Consider the following 8,888-nt stretch of genomic DNA (forward strand, 5'->3'; position numbering starts at 1 on the left):
AAGGACAGCGCGTCATACAACAGGTGTCGCCCAACAGGTGTCGCCATTGTCATGGAGACCAGGGCAGCGAGTAAGGTGTCCACACCCCTCACAGTCACTGGTCCACACCTACACACAGCCGAGCATCCCGGCAGAAAGCATCTCTCACATCAGGCAGGTAGCTACATCAGCGGGAACGCCCCCTCCTATGTCCCCATAATGCCCGCCAGATGGGGCATCACTGTATCTATGGCAACCAAACGGACACAAATACAAAAATAAAAAAAGAAGAAAAACCTTAATGCCATATGAGCACCAATATACATTATCAAAATGAATTATATCCAATGTCCATATAACAGCCATATCCCTAACTCAAAAAGAGTATGAGATATTATGTTACTTAATAATTCATGAGTGTTACCTACTAATAGTCTTCTTGTTACTCTTGATATAGCTAGCCTATATACCAATATTGACCATGTGGATGGTATCGCGGCAGTGAGGAGTCTCATTGCCACCAGCCCACACTATGGAGGTCCATGTATTGAATTTTTGATTTTGTTACTAGAAATTATTCTTCATAAAAATTATTTTCTTTTTGAGAATTCTCTTTATTTACAGTTGTGGGGCACTGCTATGGGTCCAATGTGGCCCCCTCGTATGCAAATTTGTTCATGCATGTATATGAGAGTCAACATATTATGGCGAATTCCTCTTTTTCTAAGTTTATACATTTTTACGTTCGTTATATTGATGACCTCTTCATGGTGTGGACTGGTGGTGAGGGACTGCTTCTGCAGCTTGTGGACTCTCTCAATGGCATGGATACCAAGATCAGCTTTACGGTGGCATGCAGTGCGGTAAAAGCCAATTATCTTGTTTGTATTATGAATAGGGATAATGTTTTATCCACCAGTATATTTAGAAAAGCAAGTGCAAACAAAGGGTAGGGTGATGTGCAAACTGCGCAATCTGGTCAGCCTTGGAGAACCAGTTACCCAATTAAGTGTCTCTCCCAAAACACCAGAATACAACTATGTAAAAAGGAGTGTGTAACAGTAATCGACAAGGCGCCTCAGATATAGGATGTATAAAATTCACGTGTACATTCCTTGTTGACGAATGACAATTCCCGGGGGGACACCTGGTGACTGTTAACACACGTATTTTGAGAACTGCTTTTTCAACAGTTCTCAACACCTTCTGGTAATTATGCTCCCCTCTTTTCCATTGCACAGGAACATAGGGGGACCTCTTCATTTTTATTTTAAACACTGTATGTCAATTGTTTTATTGTGATCTGTGATGTATCATTAAATGTTATTACTACACATGATGTGATTCTGTTTTCTCTACATGTGCTGTTGATCACTATTGGAGGATCTCTTTGCAAAGGAGGAATTGTCATTCGTCAACAAGGAATGTACACGTGAATTTTATACATCCTATATCTGAGGCGCCTTGTCGATTACTGTTACACACCTCTTTTTACATATTTAGAAAAGCAACCGATAAGAATACCATACTGAAAGCTGATAGTTTCCACCCGGCTCCATTAAAAATGGGCCTGCCACTCTCTCAATTGATGCATGTGGTATGCATTACTTCTGTTCAAGCTGAGGTTCAGATGGCTTTAGAGGAGATGGGAGCATATTTTATAGATAGGGGCTATGCACATCATGAAAATGAGGATGCTATTGTCAAGTGTATGTGTATGAAACGTGAGGATGCCTTGATTAAAAAAGACAAGGAAGAAAGGACAGAACATATGATTTTTTCTTCCACATATTCCATTTCATCCAGATTTATATGCAATATGATCCTTAAACATTGGCATATTATCCAGTCGGATGAAATCATCGGTCAATATTGCAGGGAGAAGCCTCTCTTCTGCTACAAAAGGAGCAAAAATTTTAAAGATCTATTAGCACCCTCCGATGTTGGGCCAATTCGAGCTAAGAGTTGGTTGCAACCAAAAATGGGAGTATTTAAATGCCATGGGTGTGCCAATTGCAATTTTTTGTCCCTTGTAGACACTTTTTTTGATCGAAGAAATAATTAATCTCACAAGATCCGACATCATTTGGACTGTAATAGTTGTTATGTGGTGTACATAATCTGTTACCATTGCCATCTACTTTACGTTGGGAAAACTATACGAGCTCTCAAAGAAAGAATTTCTATGCATCGCTCATCTATAAAAAAGCCCAGTCTACTATAGAGCTGAACACTCCGCCAGTTGCACGTCATTTCGTATCTATGGGACATACCATCAGAGACTTCAGGTGTATGCCGATTGACTGTATCCCGCCATTGAGACAAAGTGGTGACAGAAACAGATTATTATTACAACGTGAGGCACAGTGGATAGCACGCCTTAATACGCTACAGTGTCCCTTGGTGGCCTGAATGAAAGTCAGGGTTTTGGTTGCTTTCTTTAAATACTCATGAATTATTAAGTTACATAATATCTCGTACTCTTTTGGAGTTGGGGATTTGGCTGTTATATGGACATTGCATATAATTCATTCTGATAATGTATATTGGTGTTCATATGGCATTAAGGTTTTTCTTCTCTTTTTTTATTTTGTCATTTTTGTGTATATTTTTTTTTTCAAACATGCTTTGTGCATTTTTTCATTACATTTTTCCCTTTTTTATTAATGCTTTATGTTACATGAAGCAATAGTATTTGTGCCCATTTGGTTGCCATGGATACAGTGATGCCCTGTCGGCGGGGCATCATGCAGACATAGGAGGGGGCGTTCCCGCTGATGTAGCTACCTGCCTGATGTGAGAGACGCTTTCTGCTGGGACGCTCGGCCGTGTAGGTGTGGACCAGTGACTGTGAGGGGTGTGGACACCTTACTCGCTGCTCTGGTCTCCATGACAATGGCGGCGTCTGTTGTATGATGCACTGTCCTTCTGCCGGGTTTTAGATGATGCTGCAGGGATGTGTGACCTCCGGTCCATGTGTTTGCAAGCCTGACTGGGTGTGCACTGATCACATGGCTCCATTTAGGTGAATCTGATTTGGTGCAATCACAAGGGTATAAAGCATGTTTGTTGTGTGTTGTAGTTTGTCCATGATGAAGGCGCTATGATGGCACCGAAACAGCTGTTGACCTGAATATGACACACTGGAGACATGTAACTATATCATTGGCCACCCTATGCAGGCATTTGCCCTCTTTTTTTCTTGCTCCTATTATGCTTTATCATGTTTCTGTTTTTTTGCATCTGTTTTCAAATGGAATTTGGAGATTCTGTGGATATTTTTTTGCATTGATTGTAGGTGGTGGTTCTTGGTTCTGGACTATATATATATATATATACTGTGTATGTATATATATATGTATATATATATATATATATATATAAAGAAAACATTTGGAACTAAGCGCACAAATGTCAAAGAAATAATATGTAGATCATTTATAAAATTAATTATTAAGAAACACTCCCCATTAATATCTACGGGTGGCTGCTAAAAAACAGTGTATTTGTGAAACATGCATACAATAGTAAAAAAAAATACATTCTAAAGCACCTACTGGTGCAAATATACAAAGTACAAAATGTGCTAAGGTGAACAAATATTTTGGGAATAGACTTGGGGGTCATTCTGCCGTTGTTCACAGCGCAGTGATTAGGCTAAAAATCGGCATTTCTGCGCATCGGCCTTTGTGGTTTTGCACAGGTTCCAGCTAAGCTTCAAGTCGCACGGCACAACGCAGGAAGATTGACATGAAGTGGGCGTTTCTGGGTGGCAACCAACCATTTTTAGGGAGTGCTTAGAAAAATGCAGGCGTACTACAATTGACAAAACCTTTTTTGGGAGCACTCTTTTGTTATGTTAGAGATAATATGTGTGCAGGCCGGAGGGACATCTGGAGAAATAGTGGTAACATACAGCGTGGTCACGGTATTATACCCCTCGATCACCAACCAGGATATTTACTACTCTCTCCCCTATAGACATTTACTCCTGCGGTGGCACTTCTTTCAGCTACAGGACTATTGTTGAAATCACTCATTGAGTGCACCATCTCCCCGCTTATGCCCTTATGGATATCAATTTATGACACATTACTTATGCTATCTACCATGAATTAATCCATGACTGTATGACTAACAATAGCTTTAGATTGGAAGTTATCCTTCTATACTATGCCAGTTTCTAAGGTTTAAGTATTTTCTTTTGAGAGCCAGCCCTGAGCTCAAAAGTATTTATTTTATTTTTTTCTTTGTGAGTTATCTCTCCAACAATGTTATCCTCTAAACAGGAGACTGCAAGGCTCAAGTAATCACTATACTATGCCATGTTAGTCTCCAATCAGGAGGTTATAGGATTCAAGTAATGTTTCTTGTGAGCCAGCCTTGAGCTCTAAACCTATACCTTCGATCTACCTGTAATCTAGAGCAAACAGCAACACACATTCCTCAATATTTATATTGTTCTTGTTCCCTACTTATGGTGCAAATAGTTGTGCACTTTGTTTTGGTATATACATTTACAGTGTTTTCATTGATTACTTTCTTTATAATTTTGTGTGAGCCAACTTTGAGCTCTTAATATACCCACTGCTCAGAACCTGTCATATACAAAACATATTTTGTGAATGTATATTTTCTTCATACTATCCTTTAGAAATCACTTGAGTGGTGTTTGATTCCCCTGTGATTTTTTGATTATAGAGAGCTTATACCTCTCTACTATACTATTTCTGTCTCTTCGCTAAATTTTTCTTGCCACACACTCCTTTCTGGAAATATCCTTCGGGCCATTCTTTCCTGATCCATGCAATGCGCAAATTAAGTAGAGTGTGACCCATCTTTCTCCTTTATCAAACGGCCCACGGCCATACTACTCTGAATACGCCCGATCTTGTCCAATCTCGGAAGCTAAGCAGACATGGCCTGGTCAGTATTAGGAAGGGAAACCTCCTGAGAATACCAGGTGCAGTGGGCCATTTTCAAGGAAAAGAGACCATTTTCAAAACACTCTCTTGTCTGGTAAAAACCAATAACCAGTGTGGTACCGATTCATCTGAGTACAGAATCAGTGGTGGTTCTCTCTTTCTCTCCCTCACATCTTTCCCCTCCGCCCCCTTCTTTTTCACAAACCAACCCCCCCCCCCCTCCTTTCCTCCCCCCGCCCCACCCCGCCATCACCAAGGGGAGTCTTTTCATTCTTCCCGTCTATTTATTACTTCTGTCCTTTGCTCCTGTCAAACCTTAGAAGCTCTGCACATACTGTCTATTAAAGATATCCATAATCCTGGCATACATAGTGATTCCCTGGACACCCGGGACCTTAAGATATTTTTTGGTATCTTCTATCATTTCTTTGATATTTTCACCTACCCAACTATCTTATACCTCATTTGTTAAAAAGGTTAAATAAGATTTTTATACATACATAACAATAGACACGAGTCTCAAATTTTTGACAATAAGGTTTTTATTTCAAGGATTGATTAAAGGTTAAGTTTTATTAATTTCACACATATTATCTCTAACATAACAAAAGAGTGCTCCCAAAAAAGGTTTTTTTGTCTTTTTCTCTTTTCTTCTCAATTGTAGTTCTCCTACAAAATTTCCGGGAGCACCGCCAATCATTAACAGTTCTAGAATTATTTGTCAACTGTTTAACTGTCTGTATATTGGTTTTTCATCACTTTAAACATCTCAGTATAAATAATAATTGTTTGACTAGTGCGGTTCCACATAGAAATTTTCAGCAAAAATGCAGGCGTGCCAGGGAAAACACTGGGCGAATGCTGGGTGGGAGTGTGACATCAAAAGCCAACCCTCCAACGTTAGAATCAACGTACACGAAGAGTAAGTCCACGGCTGGTCTTGTTTTGCACAAAATGTTTTTTCAGGCGCTCTGCTGCACAGGCATTCGCACTTCTGCAAAGCGAAAATACACTCCTGGGTGAGCAGCGACAATGCGTTTGCACGGCTGCTAAAAACTGCTAGCGAGCGATCAACTCAGAATGCCCCCCTTAGCTTCTTAGTTAGCATCTTCAGTCGTCAGACCAGCATATAATCAAGATGTATAAAAAAGAAAAGAGAAAATATTGATGCCATCGTGTGTAACATCTTAACTCTGCATATTTGTTTAAAAGCAACAGATACGGTGTCAAATCTAGGGAAAGCAATCCCAACCAACAAGGTTTTTCCTGTTTTCAAAAACACAGTTTTAATCTCAATAAATATATACTTAAAAACAAATAAATAACAAATAGCAGGTAATGGTAGGTAGCACACGTACAAGAGGTCACAAATATAAAGGCTTAACTGTCCAAGGTGGCATTCCTGGATACAGCAAGAGTCCCAAGGGGATCCCCTTGATGAAGTCCACACTAAGGACGAAACATGTTGGGACTCTTGCTGTATCCAGGATGTCACCTAGGACAGATAAGCCTTTATATTTGTGACCTCTTGTATGTGTTCTACCTACCATGCTGTCCTAAATGCTACCTAACTGCTGTCAAGCATTGAAACTTCAATATAAAAGGAAAGCGTGTCCTGATGTTTTTTTCCCTGAGTGCCGCCGCTGTGGATTGTGTATATATATATATATATATATATATATATATATTTATATATACATATATATATATATATAACAGGGAGGAAAGGGGGATGGGGAGTGTATGTGGAAAAGTTTGCCCAGACTTGAGCGATGCTCGTGTGAGCCACTCTGCACATGGGAAGGGAGGGGGGGGGGGATACATGACATTAGAGGGGTTGGTATGTGTTACTGTTACTGCCTCATACACAACACATCTGTCTTTGCAAAGCTAAGATCAACGATCTTCCTGCTAAGTCCAACTCTGTATCCTCTCCTGGTACGCTCATGTCTACATGGCTTCATGCAGTCAGTGTCTGTGGGCATGTGCTGCTGCTTGCTCCTCCTCCTCCTCACTGTGTGAATCTATTGCAGCGGCAGCTTCTGTTGGTCCCTCCTCCCCCTCTCTTCTCCACTAGACAATCTTTGTGCCTGCTCTGCTCTGACTCAAGTACTCCTCTTTCTTCCTTAGAGACGGACTTCTGGGCGGTCAGAGGTAGAGCAACCTGAGAGAAATTTGCAGCGTCGAGTCTCCTTAATTAGGAGGCCTCAGATGCTTGTCCTTAGTTATTGTGGCTAGCCAAGGTAGGCCTCCAACTACAAGTGACGGAATGCTGTTCTGCCTCTTTCCAATCCACTTTAACCCCTGCTGTACAGTAACTGGAAAAGGAAACTAATTGAACGCCCTTCTGCAAAGTCTAATAAATAGGAATAAACTGCTGAGTTGGGCTATTTAAACTATTTATTTTCCTGGGCTGGAAATAGTTGTTTGTTAGTTCAGACCCAGTACTGGGCAATTTACAGGCATTGCACCAGCAACACTACTATACACAGTCCTGATCCTAACTGTTACTGGCAGCATAAAGGGACAACAATTTACATTGTTCAAACTGAAACTATTGTACTCTGTTACACATTGTTGTTGTTTATATCCTACATAGAATAGTACAGTGACAGTGACACATGACACATCAATGGTACAGTAACTGTAAGTTGACAAATGTACAGTATAGACCAACAAACTAGGTAGGACGTGGACAGGTTGGGGAATTCACTGTACAGTATCTTGACAAGCAAATAAAAGTGAGTCATGGGAAGGGGTAGTACTTTCAGCACTCACTGGGCCTGTACCCAATTTGATGAAAGAGACTAGCAGACAAGGGACAAGGAGCACTGGAAGCAAGGATATTGCTGGGGAGGTAAATGAGTAAGAGAGCCCTGCCTGTGAGAGTTTACAAACTATAATATTAAAATACCACAAATAAAACTGTATTTTGCATAGTTTTTGTTATTATTAAGTGTTCAGAAATCTGGAAAGACAATTTTTTACTTTTTATTTGCACACTTTTAATAAACATATGCATGGAGCATACTGCTGTTCAACTCCAATGAAATGCTTTAAGGGCGCCTATAGATGGTGACAGATCCAGGGGCAGAAACTGGACCATGGAGTTAGTGTCTTTGACAAAAGGGAAAAAGAGGATGAGAAAGACCAGGGAGAGATATAGGTGAAAATGGGGGGAGAGAGACAGGAAAACGGTATAGAGATGGGAAGGAGGGGTGGAGAGATATGAGATGGGGAGCGATTTGGTGGAGAGAGATGGGTTGGTGATGGGGAGATTGGATGCTGGGGGGGTGGTGTGATGGTCAGGGAAGAGAGAGATCGGATAATGGGGGAGAGAAGGATGGGATCATAGAATAAAGATGGTATTGTGTGGAGAGAGAGAGTGAGAGAGATAGGGTGGTAAGTGGATAATGGGATTGGGGAGAGAAAAATGGGATGTGGGGAGGAAAGAGATGGGATGCTGGGATTGAGATAGAGAGGGGACTGTGGGGAGATTGCGGGGGAGGAGAATGATATGAGATAGGGGGGATAGGATTGTGGGTTGTAGAGAGATTTCAGTTGGTATATTGGAGAGAGAGATGTGATGGAGGGAAAGAGAAATGGAATATAGGAGACAGAGAGATAGGATTGGGGAGAGAGATGGAATGGGGGTGGAAAAATAATGACAACAGCTAGCAATCCCACAAAGTAAGGGTTAAAATATTACTACTTTATAAACATAAAAGGTTGCACAACAGCAACATTTTAAAATAATAGTATTTACCAAAGTACACGAGATATCGTCATGTTAGCAATGTAAATGTAACTTCATTTACTAAATTTATATATATGTAGTATTTATTATTAAATATTGGTTAGTACACTGGTGGCATTAGAGGACACACAGCGAGAAGGTTATATAAGTGAAAACTGCTTCTTTAAAAGACAGATGTGGAAAAAGTTCTGGAAGCCCAGCCTACAGGCAGAGGACGTCACTCAGCT

At 40.6% G+C, this 8,888-nt stretch overlaps 1 pseudogene; it reads left to right on the plus strand.

The window, feature by feature from the left end:
- The first annotated feature begins 4,836 nt into the window (after positions 1-4,836).
- LOC134945853 (5S ribosomal RNA) lies at positions 4,837-4,954 on the plus strand (annotated as a pseudogene).
- The last annotated feature ends 3,934 nt before the right edge of the window (positions 4,955-8,888 follow it).

This window comes from Pseudophryne corroboree, chromosome 1 (assembly GCF_028390025.1).
Source record: "Pseudophryne corroboree isolate aPseCor3 chromosome 1, aPseCor3.hap2, whole genome shotgun sequence".
Classification (NCBI taxonomy): domain Eukaryota; kingdom Metazoa; phylum Chordata; class Amphibia; order Anura; family Myobatrachidae; genus Pseudophryne; species Pseudophryne corroboree.